The sequence below is a fragment of the Microtus ochrogaster genome, chromosome 1 (assembly GCF_000317375.1).
Source record: "Microtus ochrogaster isolate Prairie Vole_2 chromosome 1, MicOch1.0, whole genome shotgun sequence".
Taxonomy (NCBI): domain Eukaryota; kingdom Metazoa; phylum Chordata; class Mammalia; order Rodentia; family Cricetidae; genus Microtus; species Microtus ochrogaster.
In genome coordinates this window covers 115509985-115532212 of record NC_022009.1, presented here as the reverse complement: position 1 = coordinate 115532212, position 22228 = coordinate 115509985, and positions in this window count along the sequence as shown.

Genomic DNA, 22228 nt, shown 5'->3' with positions numbered 1-22228 from the left:
TAAAAATTAGAAGACACATTCCAGGAGTGCACATTCTTCCCACAGCACCATGGACAGCGCTACCAACTCCCTGGAAAGATGTGGAGCAACAGAGATGGATCACTATCAACCAGAGAGGCTCCCCCAAGTATGAGTCCAGACACGGTTATCTCTAAACATCTCTGGATCCTTATATTTCTGTTTGCAATGACATCATGCTGCTCACCATGTAGCCCAGCTCCTTTCTTTGGGAAGAAAAGAAATGACACTTGAAAGTTGTCCTGTGCCCTCTGCACATCCTTGTTCATACCATACTCATCTCTCATGCATAGAATAAAGTAAAATCCTGAGGGAATGCATACCTCTCATTATGGCAGTAGATCAAAACCATGGTGCCTTTCCCCTGATATGCACACAGGTTTGATATTTCTATACTATACTAATTTCCTTTCAGGTAAAACATTTCCAGAGACAGATGCTACAGCAGCATTGCAATAGAGCCCATCTTCAACTATAACAACAGGCACCATAGAACTCATGCATAGCTATGTATTCAGATAGACATTTCATCAGACTTAGAAATGCAAAACAAACTAAAGGGAAATCCAAGGAAAAAAGAAAAAAAGACAGAAAGAAATGAAGAACTAGTTACCATAATGCACCATATCCTTTGGCAGAATAACCCAAGAGGAGTATCATTATCATAGTCACATTGTATTCTTCATTCATTTTTTATGAACTAAATTTTTCACCTACTTTAGAGGTTAGAAATGCATTACATTTCTGTCTGATGTTTGATTGAACAGAATAAAATGCCCGAGAAGAAATTTTTAAAAACCAGAGGAGAAAAAATTATGATTACTGTTAACCTCTGCCTGTAACTTATAAAGGCTTTCATATAATGAGTATCAAAGTCCATTCCAACCACAAAGTGAAATGTGAGCGGTTCTGTCACTTAACACTCAATATTACATTAGCATTTAAGTGCTGACATTAAAAACTCTCTTTCAGTAAAACTGTGATGTCCATTTATGCTATCCATGCTCCAATTTCCAATTTTCAGTCTCCAAATGCATTAGCATTTTTTATTTTCTAAAGTATACAAGTTTGTGCTTTAGTAAATAATATGTATCTAAAAGACAGGAAACTTGAGAAGCACCAACATCTCTTGTGACTGTTTGAGCAGTCCCGAAGTCTCTGGAACACCAAACGACTCATAAAGGAGTCCCAGTTAACTGGAGACCCTATAATTTGGAGCCAAAGTCCAGGGCACTGGCTGCTTCCTGTCCTTTGTTTGCAGACACACTGTCTGAACATACTGCTCTTCCCACCCCGTACACACTCACATAACATGAGTTGTGTGTCATTTGAATGGATTGGACAGCAGCTTGATATGATCGGAGCTGATTGGGTAATGTATGCATATATGCCAATGAACATACACATTAAATACCTTGATGCTGGTCTCCAGAGTCTGCTTCCCAAGGAAACTCACTGTGACTCAGGCTCTCTCAGCCCTCCCCCACTGAGCCAGCTGGTGGGAGGGAGCAAAAACCCTATGAAACAAGGGAGTAAGACTTTTGAAAGCAGATAGAATTTACCTGAATGGGACTTACTACTGATGTGTCTTTCTGGAAGTTTACCTAAAATGCATGTCTCCTGGAAAGGAAAAACTATGCCAATGAAGGGAATGGAATAGTAAAATCAGACAATAAGCTTGATTAGGGATGAGGAGTTTCTACTTCCTGTGCCCTAGAAGTTCTTGGAGAAAGTAGTAACAACAACAAAATAATGGTGTATAAAGTAAGTGCTTTCAGGAAAAATTTCCCAACATAGAATTACAACATAAATGTCAAAGTTAGTTGGGTCCCCAGCTAAGAATCTAAGCAATAGTGGAGCAAGTGCTTGAATTGCTTTTCCTCTATAAGCAAATTGATGAGTACCTTAACTGTCATCATAGAACCTTCATTCAGTAACTAACGGAAGCAGATGCAGAGATCCACAGCCAAGCACTGGGCCAAGCTCCTGGAGTCCAGTCATAGAGAGGGAGCAGTGATAATATAAGCAAAGGGATCAAGATCATGATGGGGAAACACACAGAAACAAATGACCGAAGCTAGTGGGAGCTCACTGACTCTGGACTGATGGCTGGGGAACTTGCATTGGTCCAAACTAGGCCCTCTGAATGGGGGTGACAGTTATGTGGCTTGGGCAGTTTGTAGAGCCAATGGCTGTGAAACCACTATTTATCCCTAGTGCGTAAACTGGTGTTTTGGAGCCCATTCCCTAAGGAGGGATACCGTGCTCAGCCTAGATACAGAAAGGAGGGCCCTGGGTCCTGCTCCAAGTGATGTGATAGACTTTGTTGAATCTCCATGGGAGTCCTTACCCTCTCTGAGGAATGAATGGAGAGTGGGGTGGGGGAAAGGTGGGGAAAGGAGAAGGAGGGGAGAGAAAGGGGACTGGGATTGGTATGTAAAATAAAAAAAAATGTTTTAAAAAATTAAACTAAAAACGTTTTTAAAAAGGCAGATAAATATTAGAACTCATTTCTCAGAGGTTTTGAGTCTGGAAGGTTGAGGTCAGAGTACCAGTATGTCAGGTTTTAGTAAAGGCCAATTCCTGATTCAGAGATGACCCTTTACATTGTATCCCCATATGGCAGAACAGAGACAGAAAGAACAGAGTCACATGTGTGTTTTAACAGTGGTAGTGATTGCGTTCAGATGTGTTTGGTCCCGGTGGCCTAATTTTTCTATCAAAAACTACCTAACACCATCCTATTGGAATTTAGGATTTCAATACACAAACTTTGAGAACAAAAAAAAAATATTAATTCTATAGCAAATCAGAGGGGAAAGGGAGACAGAAGATTGGGACAGAGACAGACCATGGCTGGGGATAGAATACTTAGAAGCCAGAGCCCAACATTTCAGGAGACCTGTAATAGTGCCACAGCTGCAAAAGTCTGCGACTCTGGAGGAAGCATCTAACAAGGACCTCAGGAAATGTTTATGCACATTGTGCAATAACTTTTACCATATTAACGGCTAAACTACACAGTAGATATATCACAATGTCAAGACAAGCCTAAAGAAAGAAAAAAATTTGTATAATTAGGTAAGAAAAATCCCAGTCAACTGTTACTGAGCTGCTAAAGGCAACAGAGTCTATATTAAAGCAAAACACACCATACTCTGAGACTCGGGCAAAGAAGAGGTTATGAGAAGACATTTCTAGGGGATCATGTTGGGAAGAAGGAAGAGGGTGAGGCGGTTTAATAAATACAGTGCTGAGCGCTTTTATTCTATTTTGTATGTTACAAATGAGGAAACTGGGCTTCTTAGTCATTTAACTACATTATACACCTACATAATTCAACTTGATTAATTTTTCATGGAGACACAGCCCTGTGATATGACAGGACCAAGGGAGGCTGTCCCTCATCTTCTGAATGTTAATTCACTACAATTCACTTCCGAGAATGTCCCCGACTGCCCAAGTCCATCGGTCTCCGCAGGCACATCTTTCATAGCAAGGCCCTGCCGAGCAGACAAGGGGGAGGAAGTCAACTGATTTGGGGAAATAAATTTAGCTTTGGGGGAAGAAATTATTTCCAGTTTCAGACTCCAAACTTTCTTCCCTGTGCCCTCTGCCCCAAGTTCAGCCTGCAGGTAGCTGCTGTAGCCTGAGCTGGGAGAGTTAATAGAGAGGCAACATTCATCCAAAGACCTGGCAGCCTATCAAAGGGAAAAAGGAGGAGGAAATAAAGATAGAAGTCACGCCAAAGTGTAGTTTAAAGAGAGAGTGTGCTGGCAAGTAGTTCTGGGAAGGAAAACTCACTAGTGATCACTAATCGAAAGCATTAGAATAAGATATAGATGCTTGATTCTCATAATGCAAAGCAGCTGCTGATAAAAACCGAGAAAACTGTGGGAATTATAAATGTACTCGTTAGGAGAAAAAACATAAAGGTCAGATTTTATTAAGTATAGTCATAAGCCAATGTCACTTCTCTAAATAACCTAAGTAGATATACAATTTAAATCCATACCATTTGTTTTTTGTTAAAAATGCATTCAAGAATGAGCATTAATTTCTTAAATATCACCCAAATAACATTGGTTTGTGATGTTTTATAGTACCTAAATTAAAAAAAAACCTGCATGATTATAAAGAATTAAAGGTGAGGAAAAAATAACATAGCTAAATAAAATATATAAAATGATGACATTTTCTTGAAGCTGTGGTCAGGATCATGCTATATAGAGTCTTGCAAGCTGTGGTAGGGATTAGAGGCTTTGTTGAAAGAGCAACAGAAAGCTGCTGTAGAGCCCTAGTCAAAAGATAATGACATATGACATGAGGCTTGTATCTAAAACTAAATTCTGACTGCTATAAGAATGATGACTTAGAAAGAGGTAAAGGTTAGAGTTACAGGCAGTGTCGAGCCACTGGATGTGTGTGCTGAGTATGCACCTTTAGCTGAGGAGTCATCTTTCCGGGACCCACAAGGCACAACTTTAGAGAAAAGTGACCTTTTCCCCAGCTAGAGCTGGGCTGGTAGATACACAGAGAAGAGTAGTTAGATGCTGGAGTCAGCTCTACATGTTGGGTTTGCAGATGTGTGGGTACCGGGAAAGTGGATGGATGGACTTGAAGCATACAACATGAGCAACTGCATAGATGCTGTGAACAGAAATTAAAATCATGCCAATAAATGAAGAGTACCCAGGAAGGAAAGGAAATAAAATGAAAAGAGGGCTGGTGATAACCCCAAGGAAATCCCGCTCCAGCACTGGATGAAGAACAAAGCAAAGATAATTATGTACCAGGAGGCAGGGGTGAAAAAAACAGTCAGTGAAACCACCACATGACATGTGGCCTGTCTTCCATTATTCCATTTTTTGCCTGTACACAATGGACATGATTAAGTGGAGAACCGGACACACATTCATGAAAACATTTATCATGGAGAGAAACTAAGAGTCTTCAAAGGCAGGTTCACATTTAACTCTGTATATTTTCCTATATGAAAACAAAACACAGAAAATTTTGACTTCAAAAAGTACCTTTGTTAATGTCATTGTAGAAAAATTAGATTAGTTCCCTACTGCTAAGAATGCATACCAGGTTGGTCAGGCACTTACTGTGTAAGGATGATCTTAAAGTTCAGATCCCTCTGTCTCTGCCTCCTGAGTGTTGGGGTTATACTACCACTTCCACTTTATAGAGTATAGTGCCGAGGATCAAACCAAACCCAAGGCAATGTACTAGTTGAGATACATGTCAAGCCCCTAAAATGCATTTATTTTTGATCAAATATACTAAAAGAACACTTTGTAGGAAGATACAGTTTTTTCTTTCTTGTTTAATATCATATCTTTCAAAGCTAAATATGATTTGGTTTTCATTTGTTTTTTTTTTTAAAGAAAATTAAAACCACATTATTCAGAACTGAGATTATGGGTCAGTGGTACAAGGCTTGCCTACCATGTTTAAGATACTGGGTTTGATACCAACATCAGACACAAAACTGATGAAAGAAGAGGGAGAAGGGAAAGGGGGAAGAGAGAGGAAAAGAGGAGAGAAGGAAAATGAATGAATAGAAGGATGGAGGAAGAAGAAGAAAGAAAGAAAATTTTGATATTCAAATATTTCAATTATTTTCAAAACAGTTTTGTTTTAATGTTTTTTATTCATTTTACTTTATTCTATGAATATCATTTCTCTTAATCTACATAGTTATCTTTATTTTATTGAGCTACACATTTTTTCTCTGCTCCTTTCTCTTCCTCTCCCCTCCCCTTCAACCCTCTCCCGTAAATCCCCATGCTCCTAATTTACTCAGGAGATATTGTCTTTTTCTACTTCCCATGTAGATTAAATCCATGTATGTCTCTCTCAGGGTCCTCATTGTTGTCTGTTCTTTGAAATTGTGATTTGTGGGCTGGTTTTCTTTGCTTTATGTCTAAAGACCACTTATGAGTGAGTACATATGATATTTGTCTTTCTGTGTCTGAGTTACCTCACTCAATACGATGTTTTCTAGCTCTATCCATTTGCCTGCAAATTTCAAGATATCATTTTTTCTTGCTGTGTGGTACTCCATTGTGTAAATGTACCACATTTTCCTTATCCATTCTTCGGTCGAGGGGCATTTATGTTGTTTCCAGGTTCTGGCTAAGACAAACAATGCAACCATGAAATGTAGTTGAGCATATATCCTTGTGGTACAATTGAGAATCCTTTGGGTGTATACCCAAGAGTGGTATTGCTGGGTCTTGAGTAAGGTTATTTCCTAATTTTCTGAGAAATCACCGTACTGATATCCAAAGGGGCTGTACCAGTGTGCACTCCCATCAGCAATGCAGAAGTGTTCCCTTTTCCCCACAACCTCTCCAGCATAAGTTGTCATCAGTGTTTTTGATCTTGGCCATTCTTACAGGTGTAAGATGGAGTCCCAGTTGTTTTGATTTGAGGATTAGAGGTCAATGTACTAGATTTGTATAGTGAGATAAGCGAAAATCAAGATGATAGAAGGGAAATGAGAAAATACTACTGGATTAGGTAACACTGAGTCTGAGAGGGCAAGACGATCTCTTCATAAATTAGAAAAGAATCATCCTTAGTTGACCATCTAGGGGGTAGTTGAAATGTAATGTGTCTTTATTTTAGTTTCTTAGCTGCGAAACGGAAATAAAATCATCTACAAGACAGCACTAGGAGAGTCAAACAATATTGATAATTGCAGAGTGATTGACAGGTCTTAGAGCGCAAATAGTAGCTTTCACTCCTTGAAAAGGCAGAAGCTATTGGGTTTGTTCCCTTTAAAAAGAGATTTACTTGGTAAATAGAAGGTTACTTAGGTCTTCTAAAATTCAACTGGGATTCACCGGAAAATCCCATATGGAGAGTGAGAGTAGTGACATTGACACGAGACTCATATTGTTAGGGTTCAAATCCCAGCTCTGCCATTTACCAGCATGGGAACTGGCTAAATAAAACAATCACTTTCTGCTTCGAGTTACTTAAATAAAATACCAGTAGAAACAGTTACCTAACTCAGGCCTTCTCAAACATTTTTCGTTATAAATCTTTTTATTGCTCAATAAATTTTTATGGGACCTCAGGTATACAAGATAATATGTATGTGTGTGTGTGTGTGTGTGTGTGTGTGTGTGTGTATATATATATCATTTACTGAAAATAAATCACATTATTTTAAAGCCATATATATATAATTTTTCCATTTATGAAAGAAAAGGAAAATTTGAAAACCAATGAAATGGATATGATTCTCTTTTCTAAAATAAGGAACTAACTTTTGCCTTAATATTTGTTATTGTAAGATAGTGATCAAAAGAAAAGGCTGATAAAGAATCAAACTGGACATCTCAAGAAAAAGACTAGGGCTTACATATCTACAAAAAAATGAAACAGCCTAGACAGATACTGGAATTATGGAAGTCTGTCAGTCAGGGTTTGGGATGCTATAACATTTTACCAGAGATAATCAACTCAAAATGAGAAAAGATGCTTTTTGGCGCATGGTTTCAGATGTTGCAGGGCTCTGTTGTTTTGGTATTTATGGTGGAAACATCATGTCAGGGAGAATCTGGGAGAATAAAGCTACTCACCTCGCTGTGATCAGAAAACAGAGAAAAAAGAGAGGCAGAGGGACAAAGACAGAGTATACCCTTGAAATCAAATTCCTAGTGACCCACTTCCTTTAACTGGACCCCACTACTAAAAGGTCATTCAGTCATGACGTCAGCAATAGATTCGGTCACTAATGAGGCTGGAGATATCATGGCCCTGTCACGTTCCAATGGCCCAGCTGTGAATACTCTGCCATGAGGATAAAGTCTTGGAAAATAACAGGATGGGAAGGCTTTCCAGGTGCTAAATGCACAAGATTAACAGGAGCATCCCCACCTGCCCTTTGTTGTGTGTCAAGAGCCAGGTCGGAACGTGCTGATGACTCACAATATTAAGAAGGCAATCATTCAACCGGAAACAAAATATGGTAATGGTTAATGCATTAGCTGCCACTCTGTAATACTTCATCTAAGCCCGTAGAGTTAACAATGTGATTTGCCCTGCCAACTTTGATATGCTGGAACTTTGGACAAACTTTAATTTTAATTTCATTAAGAAAAAATGTCAAAATAATCATCATAATATCAGAACTTTATGAAATAAATTCAAGCAAATAAGATTGCAATTGTGAGTATGGAGTGTGTTATTGCATTGATCAAGCTGGGTTATTATAACCCTGTTCTCATCTAATTGGACTCTGACTGTTTCACAATCCTCTCGGAAATAACACTTAAGGACATACTGAATTTGATGAAAATGGCAATGTAGCACAATTTCTTATTAAAAAAAAAACTCCTTCTTTTCATCTAAGTTTGTGACCTGCAGTGTCAAGAAATAAGAAATGCTAACTCCAGCAACACTAATATGTTGTGAACTGAATTTAGTATGAAAATCACTCCACTGAAGACCAAACTATAGTATAGAAATTATTGTAATAAAGAGCTATAAGAAACCCAGGGGGCAGTAAAGACAAACAGATAACATTTCTTCAAAATCCATCTTTCAAGAAGAGGATGCCGGGAGACATAAAATCAAGATTTGAGTCCCTGGTCTGCTTTTACCCTGTTAGAAACAGAGATGACTCCCTCACAGCAGCCCAAGTTATTAGGAATACCAAGATTATAAACCCTTCCATGGTACTGTGATTTTCTGTCAGATTTTAATTATAATTAATTCACTTAAATATTTAATTCGTTTACAGGAAGATTGGTTTATAGAGAGTAAATATGTCAGGACATGAGTATAATCATACCTCTGACTAATAAATTGGGAATTAATATGAGTGGATGTTATGATGGAGCCAAAAAGAGTAAAAGTATCTTTGAAGGACTGAAAACAAAACAAAGGAGGGGAGTAGCTACTCCTGTTTAGCGCTCTCTCAAAATGACCAGTGCAAGAGTCTTTACAAAACTCTTTCATACTCAAATACTTAGTTGTCCAGGGAAGTTATTAGTATAACAATACAAATTTGGGGATAACACTGAAGAAACATGTTATGATTCATATATCAGTAGAGAAAGTGAGAGATCAAATTACTGCTAAACAGCCTTTGCTAAGGGACAACTCTGCAATTAATTCTGTAATGGAGGCTAAATTTCTGCTTCCATGAGCTTCCACTGGCAATGTCAAAATAAGCTCAAAAGACATGATTCCAAAAGGGCAGAAAAATCTGACATCACAAACGTTGTATATGCTAACACTGACTCCTGAAACAAACTTGCTGGTGAGAAATCCAATTTTTCTCTGGAATCTTGTATGGCTCCGTACACTTAGTAATTCCCATGGGACAGTTACGCTTCAAGTCTAACTGTACATGGTGCGCTACAGTTACATAGATAAGTCAGGGTACTTATCTAGGTAAATATGTAAAATTGCTATTTTTGTGTGTATAAACCTGTGTGGTTTTATGTGCCATGTATGTACATGTATGCATACGAGAGTCTGTGCACATCGGACATCTTCCTCAGTTCCTTTCTTTCTTACCTGACACAGAATTGTCACTGAGCCTGGGACACACCCATTGAACATGCCAGCTTACCAGGCAGCTCTTTCGCCTGCTTGTGACTTCTCCACACATCACAGCCTGAACTTGAGACACAGACACATGTAGCCACATGAAGCCTTTTCATATGTGAGTTCTGGGGATCTGAACTAGTCATCATGCTCACGCTATAGGCATTTTACAGACTTGGCTTTATCACCAGGCCAAGAACAGTATTCTTAAGAGGAAATTAGTAGTGAACAACAGTAATAAAACATTTTAAACAGAAAAGTTTCTTCCCACTTCTTTGCAGAATTGTTTTAAAGGGACTACAAGTTTATTAGTCCAAACACTGATGTCAAGCACTCCCTGAGAAGGATTTTCCAATATTATGTTCTGGCCCATTAGTATTACTATAACATTCATATCTTAATAACCATAATACTTCAAGTCATATGAAAGGTTAGAGTAGCTCTTTCTAGAAATATTCGTTGAGAATATCAAACTCTATTTGACATTCTCACGTCTCCATTTTTCAAATAAATTTGTTTATCACTAATTCCTCCACCCACCATATCATGACACATACAATAAATATTTCCCCTTCATTGGAATAAAAAAAACACTTATTCCCAAATCCTATAAAACAGTCTTTTTCCTTTCGACAGTTTTAAAAAGGCAAAATCTTGCAGCTGGTACTCAGCCAAGGAGAAAATAGAAAATGTTCAGCTTGTTCCCTCTCTACTCTGAAGATGGTATCACTTATAGCTCCAATTGCTTCATATGCATCTTGGAGACTAAAATGTAAAGCTCTAAATTTTCTGATATCCCCGCACTCCAGGAGATTTCAATGCAACTTATTGTCAAAGGATTTTCCACAGGATAACACTTTGCTAACTTCTAAGCCTTATCTTCTCGTCACATTTATTAATTCAACTAGTTTACTGCAAAAGTAAAAGTGGCTTGTATCTGGGTCAAGTTAGTATATTTTGAGCATTCTCTCTTATTATGTAAACCCAAAAAAGATAAATAATAAAAAATGAAATAGTTTTAGATATGCCACTATGCCAGGAAGGGAGAAGAACATCTCTGCAGCTTACAGACAAGATGTTGCTTTAGAGGAAAGGGGGAAGGGGGAAGGATGGATCTAAGAAGACAGGAAGATGGCAAAGGAGAATGAAGAGAGGGACTGAGACATTGAAAGGGAAAAAAGAAAGTCCAGAAAGGAAACCCTGTGACTGCATCACACAGACAGTCTCTAATCCAAGGTTCTCAAAGAAGAATAGGCTTTCTAACTCAAACACAATATGTAACAAGACAGTTCACAGTGAACAAACACCTGGCCCATGAAGTTGGAACAGAAAACCAAAGAAAATCTTTTCCACTAAAAGAAATTTGAGGTAGTGGAGAGATAACTCAACAGTCAAAAGTGTGTGTTGCTCTGGAAGAAGACCCAGGTTCGGAGCCTAGCACCCCTAATGGGTGGTTCCAATTGCCATAACCGTGGCTGTATATCTAAGAAGGACAAAATGACAGAAAGTTGTTTGCAGGGAGGTTACATCGAATAGGTAAAAGTCATTCTCTGTTCATCAAAGAATCAGACACAATTATTTTCTATAAATATAAAGAGAAACAGTGTCACTTGAGAAAAGCTGTGTAATAACACAATTTTTGAAAAGAAATTTGAAAATACAAAAGGAAGTCATGAGGCATAAAACACAGATTGGACCTCTCTTTAGATCTTAAATAAGTAAGATAAACTAGTTCTTGTCAGTGTCAACAAAGGCAGGTGCCCTGCTTTTCAATGCTTTGCCACGGTTGTTGTGACATTCAGTATGATTTTATTCCAGAATAACAGAAATCAAATTTTCACTATTTTAAAATATTGCTAATTTGACAATAATAAGATTTCTAATGTTGATGGATCTTTGTTCATCCAGTCTCTGGCAGGATTTCGTGTAGTGGAGAATGTGAGACATAGGTTCAATGGACAGTATTCCTAGTGTATGGTTCTATGTAAATGACAAACAATGAAAACCCAGTCAGTTATGCTATGATGTTACAGGTAACAATGACTGAGATGCACACACACACACACACACACACACACACACACACACACAAAGTCCATCAAGAGCATAGGAAATAGGGAAACCACTCAGGTAAATGCTGAAATATGTGTGTATGTGATCAATACTTCCTGGGTATAAAATCATTGCACCTACAATAAGTTTGACCTTTATAATTTGTTGGGAACCTACAAATATTTACTTATTTCACTTTTGTTCACTCCTTATGCCTTGGTAAAATCTTTTGGATGAAATATATACACAGAAGACATACATGCCGCATTTCTATTTTTAAGAGAGTTGATACAACTTGCTCTAAATGTTTTGTCTTGACATCTACCATGAGGAAAATAGAGATATCTTTCATCATAGAAAACCAGAAAACAAAATCGGCTACAGAAATTTCAGAATGTACTTCTGAAGCTAGCAAGCCATAGTGCGTAGATTATCCTGTTCCCCAAAGACAATAATTTGACTTAGGTAGCTGCCAAAGGTGCTACCTAAAAAAAGTATAATTTTCATTTAGTTCAAGGGACTGTTCTTTATAATTTATTTCACCCGTTGTTCTTTCCAAGTTTTCATATTTACATATACAACATGTGCTAGCTAGTTTGAGTCAACTTGACATAAGTTTTGAAAAGGGAACCTGAGTTGAGAAAATATCTCCACTAGATTGGCCTGTGGGCAAGCCTGCAGTGCATTTTCTTGATTGATAGTTGATGTGGGAGGGCCCTGCTCACTGTGGGTGGTACCACCCCTGGGTTGGTGGTCCTGGGTGCTACAAGAGAGCAGGCTGAGCAAGTCATGGAGATCAAGCTAGTAAGCAGCACCCTTCCATGACTTCTGCATCAAATCCTGCTTCTAGATCTTTCCCTGACTTTCTTCCATGATATACTGTGGAGGTGTGAGCAGATTAAACACTTGCCTTTCCACATTGCTTTTGAGCATGGTATGATAAGTCACAGCAATTGAAACCCTTGCTAAGACAGAAATTGGTCCCAGATCATGAGACATTGTAGGCATAGACCTGATTATGTGTTTTTGAGAGAATTGTAGGAGTATTTGAACTTCGGACTTGAAAATCCATGCGTGCTCATAGCTGAAACATAGAAGATAATGCCAAGCAAGTGCAGACAATGGTGACCTGGCTTTGGAAGTTTCAGAAGGAAGCAAAGAGACTCTACCGGGGTTATTTATGTGGTTAATAAAGTTTGTGTTAAGAATTTGTGGTGCCTGAACAACTGAGGTTGAAGAATCAGTTGTAATTAACAAGACTAGCACCTACCACTAAAGTAAAGCCTCTGATTCTCTGAGACAATAGATTATAGTCAACCAGAAGTGGAGACCCCCAGCTGTGATTGCAAAGATACCAACCTTGCTGAGGCAGAATCTACTAGGACCTGTTCCCTCTGGGTCAGCACTCATAGTCTGTGGTCCTTGGATATGGTCCGGCTGTACCTTGCACTGGCAACAGAAATTGGTAGTGTAACAGACAACCGGGTGTTACTTTTCTTGAAACCATGAAGGGGGATTATGGGGAGCTATTGACCCTTCTCACTAGGTGGCAGGACTGGAGTCTCTGAACAGAGCCAAGGAGAATCTATTAGAGAAAGTATAGTAGAGTGTAGTGGAAATCCTAGCATTTGGGAGATACGAGTACCAAGAACTGCAGCAGCTAGGAAGTGGAGATGGCCTGTGTCTGAAAGAACTGTCATATGTGCTATGGATGGCAGAATTAGGGAAATGTAGCTGTCCCAAGACTCCCTGGAGCTCAGAAGATCATGAGCGAATCCCACATACCCAACACTGAGCTATTTAGACTATTCGCTTTGGTTTCTGCTTTCCTTTGTTTGTGACTGTGTCCTGATTCCTTCCTCTTGAGCTATGAAAGTATGTGACTTATTCTGATTTTTAGAAGACCTAGAAGTTAGGAGGCCTTGGATATTTTAGAGAAGCTTTGCAATGTTAGCAGACTTTGGAGTTTTAGGGAGACCTGGAGTTTTAGACATGCTTTGGATGTTTTGAAGAGAAGCTTTTGAACATTGAAAGAGACTTTGGATGTTTGCAAGAGACTGGTTGCATGTCTTTGAAAAACAAACAGAGCATGCATTCAGGTGAACTGTGTACTGGGGTGTTCAAGAATGATCACTCATCCTTCACTTTCTTTATCCCTCCCTCTTTTACATGCTATGTTCTTCCTTTCACTCTCGGTGACTTGGGTTTATAACTCTGCATAGGATCCTGGTACACTGCAGAGAGCTTCCCAAATGATTCCAGTCCTCAACAATGACAGACAAATTGTTGGGCAGCTATCTTACAAGGAAATCTTACATGATACATTCTTTTACAGATTCATACTATAAATTGAATAGATGATAACATAATTTCTTTTTAAGAGCACCTCAGAGGTGCACAGAGAAACACACCTTCCCTTAGTTCTTAATCCAGTTTGGTTCATGAATCAGCTTCAAATATGGAGATGTAAAAAAAATTACTTTGTTTGGGGAAAAGCTTAAGCATTTCAGTTAAAAATTGATGCTTTCACCTTGAAATGTCTGCCATCTCTACTTGCAGCAGCAGGGGACCATTGCTCCAAGGAAAAAGCCTGGCCAATGGGGCACAGCAGAGTGAACACCTCATCTTAAGTTTTACGAGCTCTTGATGGCTTGGATCACTTGTAGGTGTTTTTAATCCCTGCTGTCAGTTTGGGAATGTTTCTTACTTGGCAACTGGATAAGGACAATAAACTTGTCAAGCAGCTAGCTAACAACTCAATCTATTATTAAAAACATTAAGCTCTAAGAAGTGGGAAGCTGGTTATGTATGTGGCTTCTTTGCCTCAACACTTTCCAGGTCTATCATCTCCTTAAAAGCACTGCTGCAGCCATTCCTCCCATTAAGTGAATTATCAGGGAAGATTGCACTATTCTAATCCAGAATGCTTTCTCGAAAAGCAAGAAGCAAGCATAAAACACAGAGCGATATTTGTATGATGCCCTTAGAAATTGTTAGTCACAGACACATTCTGTTAATTAAAGTAAAGCCTGGCAGAAACCAGTTATAAGTAATGTAACCCTTGCCTTTCCGGAGACAGGGACAAAGCACAGTGATAAATCTGGAGCTTATTTCAGGAAAGTAGAGGTTCCTTAAACATCATCATTCTCATGTCCAGAGTTGATTTTGTTTTGCTGTTCATTTTATGCATATGAAAATGTAGCCATTAAAAAATAATTGATACTTAGAGTAACAAAACAGTGCCAGATAATGTTGTAGAAATGATAAATAATAAGAGCTCCCTGTCGTGTCTCAGGCATAAAGCTAAAGTTTAAAGACTCCAAGTCAGCATAGCTTGGTGCCCTGTGCATATTAAATAAGACAGGGGGTCCAAAATAGCTCACAAGAAACCCATCAAAGTTTTGCAAGAACTTTGACCTGATAAATTTTTCAAATTCACACTTACTATTGAAGACAACATCAATGTGGGTAACAAGCTTTTTCATTTTGACCCATAATCTATTAATTATTACATAGTTGTAGTATGTTTATTGATTGATATGTAATTCAATAGTTTATAAACATGAAGTATCTTAATTTGTCCCATAATTGCTCTATAAGCTACAATGTGGTAACCTATGGGTTTGTATATGTTTTATCTGTGGTGTTAGCAATAAAATTGAATTTCAATCTAAGCAAAGTACATACTGACTTTATATCCACCGAAACTATTTCCTAATATAGGTAGAATTTTAATATGGTCTGGTAAGATGTAACCATGTATACCACCTGAGTCTTGAGTGTACCTGAGACCTTTGAATGATATCTGTTAACTTCCATGATTAAGTCACAATGGATTGGAAAGGAAAGGGATGTTGGCTGATTCTAATAAGACTGCATAAACTGGCTTTTAGTTGTTTTAAAAGACTGTGTCCTGGCTTGTCCTGATCTTACTGTTTATATTCTTCCCTTCTTTCCTCATAGTCTTGAAAAAGCTCACAGTGATGCTATGAACAGCCTGGGGAACACTTCAGCCTCTGCTGGCCTACCTTCTACAAAGACTGAACTTTGCTTGAATATTTGACAGTTTCAGCTTTGTGTAAACCCTGGGAAGAGGATCCAACTCAATAGTTCCCTGACGCCTACCTACAAAATCTCTGATAATAATATATTACATTATTTCAAGCTCTCTTTTTAGTTCATCAATTAAAAACTAATATACTTCTTGAAGCCTCAACACCATCAACATCTTATATCTTCCTCTTTTCATCCTTTTTATCCTACAGATATTCTATAACATACTAATCAGTTTCAGCTACTAAAATAAACCCCTACCAATTCATAATTTCAATTTTATATTTCACTTCATGTCTTCCTTGCCCACTTCTAGTTGCTTGTCTGCCTAAATTGCAATAAGACATAGTCATGCCTTTCTATTCGAGTCAAGAACTAAGTTCCTGTGCAGGGTGCTATAAATGAGAGTTTATATTACATTAGTTTATATATATACATATGTTATGTATATATATATGAGAGTTAGTATTAGTGGTAGGTGAGTGGTAGGTGACTTCATGTGATTTATTTGGTTTACATAAGGGACATAGACACCTATCTCATGACAAAGTTCAACTTCACATCTATCTCACTAGGCGTGCCTTGGTGAGGGAGCAGACTCTTCCATGCTTCCCTGCTAGTGAAATGTTTTTCAGTCTCCTTTAGATTAAGGGGATATTTCCACTTACTAGGCAGCTGTAAGAATCATAAGGTCTCCCATTCCTCCTCTAAGTCTGTACTCTCTCACTAAAGAGCCTTGAATACTGAGATGTTCTCTTCAACTTGTAAGAAGGAAGAAGACATGATGAAGAATAAAGTTGATCTCAGAGCCTTGGCAACTAGACTAAAAGTCTCTTTTAAGTACTACTGCCAAGTCCCTTTTATTTTTTCTGTCTTCTGAAATAGATGAAGCAACTGGCCTCTCTGTTTCTATACTTCACCTCATTTTCTACTTGTTGCCTTTGTTCTTTTATCTACTTTTGTTTTCCACATTATTTTTACATCTTGTAGTTTTATATGAGAATTTTATGATATAATTTTCTCTTCATTCAGCATGAATTATGCTTAAACATTTTAGTCATTGCCATGGAGATTATAATATACACTTACAATAGATTTATTTTCAAATAACACTATTTTGCTTCGCAGGAAGAACGTGTTCACTATAATAAAATTCTCTTAATCCCTCCCACCTGTACCTCAAATCATTGCTGTCACTTGTATGAAAGCATATATATATATAAGCATATGCACATGACCATAAATAGTGAAACACATTATTGCTATCATTATTTTTAAGAAATGATTTTCTGTTAAAAAAAATAAAATTTAAAACTTTATTTAGGCCAGCACATTTTATTCATCTCCAGAGTCCTTTCTTCCTATTTGTGGATTTAAGATTTTCTTTAATTTTTGGAGAATTTCATAAAGTGCAGTCTGATCACGTTTGCTCACCTTCACCACCTCCTCCCAGATCTACAACTCCAAATTCCCTAGGCACCCAACTTTTTTCTTCTATTTACTTAAAACCCTCAAAGTCCAGTTTGTGCAGACCATATACTCTCAGGTGTTAAATCATCCAATGAGCACGTAGTTGACATCTTTACAGGAAATTGACTCTTTCTTCCCTGACAACTCTCAGTTTTCAGTAGCTCCTCATCTGGGGGTGAGGCTTTGTTTCTACTTCCTCTCTCCATGCTGAGGTTTTAAATGATTTGAGTTTGCTTGGGTTCTGTGTGTGCTGTCACAATCTCTGAGTTCATACGTGTGGCCTCCCTGGTGTCTTCAGAAGAACCTGTTTTGGTGTAATCATCGGCCATCTTACAGTCTCTCCGCCCTCTGTTCCATGCTGATTCCTTGGGATGAGGAATGGAGTATTATCAACCTCTGTAAGGCTGAGCAGTCCACAGTCTCTTATGGACCTTTGTGTTAATTGCCATCTAATACACAAAGAAGCTTCTCTAAGGGTTGAGAGACTCACTGACCTAGGGTATGATAAATCATGATGAGTCATTTTAACACTGTTACTTGGCAAAATCATACTAATAGCTTCACCCTGGGACCTCTGATCTCTCCAGCCTCAGAATCTTGGTCCTGATACACCTTTTGTATTTGTATAACTGTTCTTGGGTGTGCTTTATTTCAGTTTTTTCTACCTTTGCATTTCAGTTTTACACAGGTTTATTATCTTCAAATGTAGCCAGTCTACAAAAGAATTCATCAAAAGCACTTTTTATTAGTATAACAGTTTGATTTGTCCTTAGCCCATCTTTTGAACGTTTCTTAGAACTTTCCCTTCTCAGTGCACATCCACTATCCATTGTGTGCCATTTATTTTTCCCATTTTAACTCTTTGCATGATGCTTAATTTTAATTCTTGATCTGATCATTCTGAAGTTCTTTCCATATCTAACTGATTCTGTGCAATTTTTCTTGTGCAATTTTTCCCCCAGAGGACAGGTGTGTGAAAGTTGCTCTTTTAGTATGCCTTGGAAATTTTTATTAAAAAGTGAACATGTCATTATAGGAGCTGTGTAATTTAATTCAGTTTTTCCAATAAATTAATAGAAACTACAGTGAAATGAGCCCTTAACAATATGGCAGGAAGCATCAGTAGGTTCCTGTAACTGAGTTTTTAGGGGAGATTGTATGTGTGTCCTTTAGCCTGTAACTACTTGCATGTGTCATAGTGTTCTTCTTGTCCCTCCTAAGTGGCACAGATTGCCCTGAGTGCTTAAAGTTGAGCATCTCTCTATTCTCATGCAATTTGGGCTGTGTGAAGATCTTCACTGGGTTAAGCCCTATGAAAATAGGTTATCTTGATAGAAGAATGGTTTATGTAAAATGCCCCGTGTCTGCACTCTGTGCACTGGCACCCAGTTACTGAACTTCGGGCAAGGGGCTGGAGGTTAAAATACATAGACACACAGAGACAGAGAGACAACGACACAGGTCATCCTTGAATTCCCCAAGAATGCCCCCTTTATTGTGGTCAAGGGCAGATTATATAGAGATAGCCAAACCCACCAGAAACCACTCTCCTGCCATCAGGAACTCCTGAAGGTCTCGTGCTCAGAGCAGCTATAGGCACTCAGATCAGGGGATTACAAGAAATTCAGGATCTGGGGTCTCACTGCTCCCAACAGTAAAATACAATGTTCTAGTTCATTCCAAAATTTCCATTCTTGACAGAAACATTAGGGGACTTTTCTCTTGGGAGGACCTTGAGGTAAAGTCAAAAAAAAGTTTAGAAGCCTCCCTGTTGCTGTGCCTTGTAGTTTTTAAGTCTCAAATAGTCCACTAGAACCTTCTACTAGTTTTCTTTTCCCTTACAGTAAGGGCTTTACTTCCCAATACGAGCTTTCACAGAGACATTTTTACATGCGTTTCTGCTGTGCTAAATGTTGATTTTTGTCTCCCCATCTGTTTCTCCACTGTGGAGAAGTTTTCCCTATGTCTGCACTGCTCTGGAGATCCAAACTGAGTTGTTATTTTTATTTTAGTTTGCTCCGTCTTTTCACATCCATATCTTGGAATGGTGATTTCTCAAATTCTCATACAGCTGAGTAGAAACAAGAGATCTCTCCAAAACATCTTTTTATAAGTATCACATATGCAAGCTTAGTCTCAACATTCATGAAAAAACCATCAACTACAATACATCTAACTACTGTTTTTCTCTGAGCCTCTGTTTTTATTCAGTGTTCTAACTGGATGCTGATTTCTATGGTTTAGAAACTCCACGAAGGCCATGAGCTGGAAGCTTGGTTACCACTCTGCAGCACTGTGGGGAAGTAGAGGACACAGAGAAAGTGAGAAAATCCCTGGGAATAAGCCCTTCAGAGAGACACTGGGGCCCTGGGGATTTCTTCTGTCTTTGCTTTTTAGCCACCAGCGAGTGACCAACCTCCTTTGCTACATGCTTTCTGCCAGGACACACTCACTGCTGGACCAAGCTATCATGGGCTGAAACCATAACCAGTAAAATTATTCCACTTTGGGGGAGATAATCTCAACTATCTTGTCACAGTGAGAGAAAATTTATCCAAACCCTGATTCATCTGGCTTTAAAACTTCCATTGTAAAGCTGCCATTTTTAAAATGCACATTAAAGTTTCTTCCTTCCTTATCTTTCTTCCTGTCTTTGGCCTCTCCTTGCTCTCATGTACCTTATTATAGTTATCTCTTCAAAACAGAATTATCATGCTATCACAAGTTCAGTTTTCTTCGATATCTAATCCATCCCGTGTTTGAAAAGCAGGGTGCTCTATAAAACCAGCCCAAATTATATTGCCAGTCTCTGAGCCTCCTGTAATATCCATAGCATCTTAAGCTGTCATTTACAGACCGAGTCATCAGTCTATAAATACCTCTCACATCCTCCCAACTTACCTATTTGCTTATAATACTCCCATGACTTTCAGAACTCGTAAAGGCAAAATCTTCCAAGGCTGATTTTTAAGACTTTCCAGTAATTTCCAATAACTTTCTCTTCTTCTCCACCATCTACATTAGTGAATTTCTGTGGAAAATAACAGCTGTTAACTGCACAGTATACCCCCATCTGTCCCTGTAGTACGGGGTGCTAGGCAGGAAAAGGAGAAATAAAGCAACCTTTTCAAACCAGCTACTTCTGTTCACCTTTTGAGACAAATGCATGTGTTTCAGCAAGTCATATACTGGCTTTCTCCAACACTAAGTCCATAATCGAGAGCCAATAAGATGCAATAGAAAAGGAATTTTAAACATTGAAGAAGGTTGGGATGTGGCTTTGTCAATAAAGTGCTTGCCACACAAACACGAAAGCCTGGGTTTGGTTGCACCAAACTCACTAAGTCAGGGATGGTTGTGGGAAACTGTTACCCCAATGCTGGAAGCAAGAGGGAAAGGAAAAACAAGTTGATCCCAGGGACTTAAATGCCAGCCGGGCTAGCTGAATCAGGAATCTCTACATTCAGGGACATCTCTGTTTCAAAAGATAGAAAATGACTGAAGAAAAATGACCCTTTGTCAACCTCTGCCCTGAAGACACACACACTTGAACAAGCACATATACATAACCCCACCCTCACAAATTAATTAATATAATCATAAATACATATTTCATTGACTATAGGGGGCAATTGTCAGGTTATTTGTGACTCAGTCTGAAGCACTGACTAGTCATCATGGCTGGATAAGAAATAAATGATCAATGACATTTCAGGGACTATTAAATCTGTGTGTAGCTAATTATAAGATTAAAGAAAAGCAAATGGCAGGGACATCACACTAACTCAAAGCTAACAAAAATGAGAAGGTGAAATAGCTATGATAAGCTAAATTAGTTGTTCGCATTTCTTATCTTAGACACGTCCTGGGTTCTAGACCACCCAGAGTAAGTCTTAGCTGACTGAAATAACATTAAATCTACATATTTCCTCCTTGGTTGAAAAGCGACTCTCTGTCCAAGGAACATGTGACACTAAAAACAGACAATTGCATGCTTCTTCAATGAAAACTACAAGAAACAAAGACCTAAGCAACCCAGTTCTTTGTTCTCTGCTGTGTACTCATGTAATCCTGCAAGGTGGCCCCTTTCTGTCTGTGTTCTGTTAGAGCTGAGGCTGTGTCAGCCTCTCCTTTCTCTGTCCCTCCTCCTGGCAGCTGCCTAGAGTTCCTCTTCCCCTGCCCTGCTGTCTTCTCTCTCTAAAGTCAACAAACTGTTGTCACTTTCCCTTCTGAGTCTGATTCCAAACTCTTATCAATGAGACCAAGAACTGCAAATGAGACTCTGCCTCCTCTTCTTCCCCAGTCAATAACATTTATTCTTGATTTTAATGAAAGGTCCTCAGTCCACCTAACATTGTTTGGTCATATTATTCTCTGTGAATTGCCTGGCATCTTATCTGATACAGAGCTGACATAAAGGAAGGTTATGACTAAATGAAAAGGATTTACAGCTTTCCATTGAGCAGTTTTAATAATCCAACTATGTGATTGAATAAGAACATATACAGGAGCATTAAGAAAAATGAAGTAAAGAGTGGTTCTCTTCAAACTAATGATAAATAAATCAACTGACTGAAATTAAACATCTCCAGAGCTAAAGAACATAACTTCCAGGTGTACACTAATATATGTGTTATATAAAAATCTGAATTGTTATCAAGCTATTCACTGTTTATTCTGATTCATCCATTGTTCCATAGGATAAAAAACAACTTTATGTAAGCATAGCAATGCTCAACTATATAGTACGTATTTGTAGATTATATCTCTAATGTTCTGTTGATAAAAGTAATTTTTAATATAACACGTGTTTTATCTTACTTAAACTCCAAAATTTTCTTATATTTTGTAGGTCATTATGTATAGAAGATTCTAAGTCCTTCACATAATAAGGCCAAGTCTAACTATTTTAGAAATCAATTTAAAGCCATATAACCAAGCAAATCACATCCAATCATTTCTTTTACCAAGATTAATATTAAATTAACCATATATATACATATATATGTGTATATATATATATATATATATATATATATATATATATATATGACTTAGT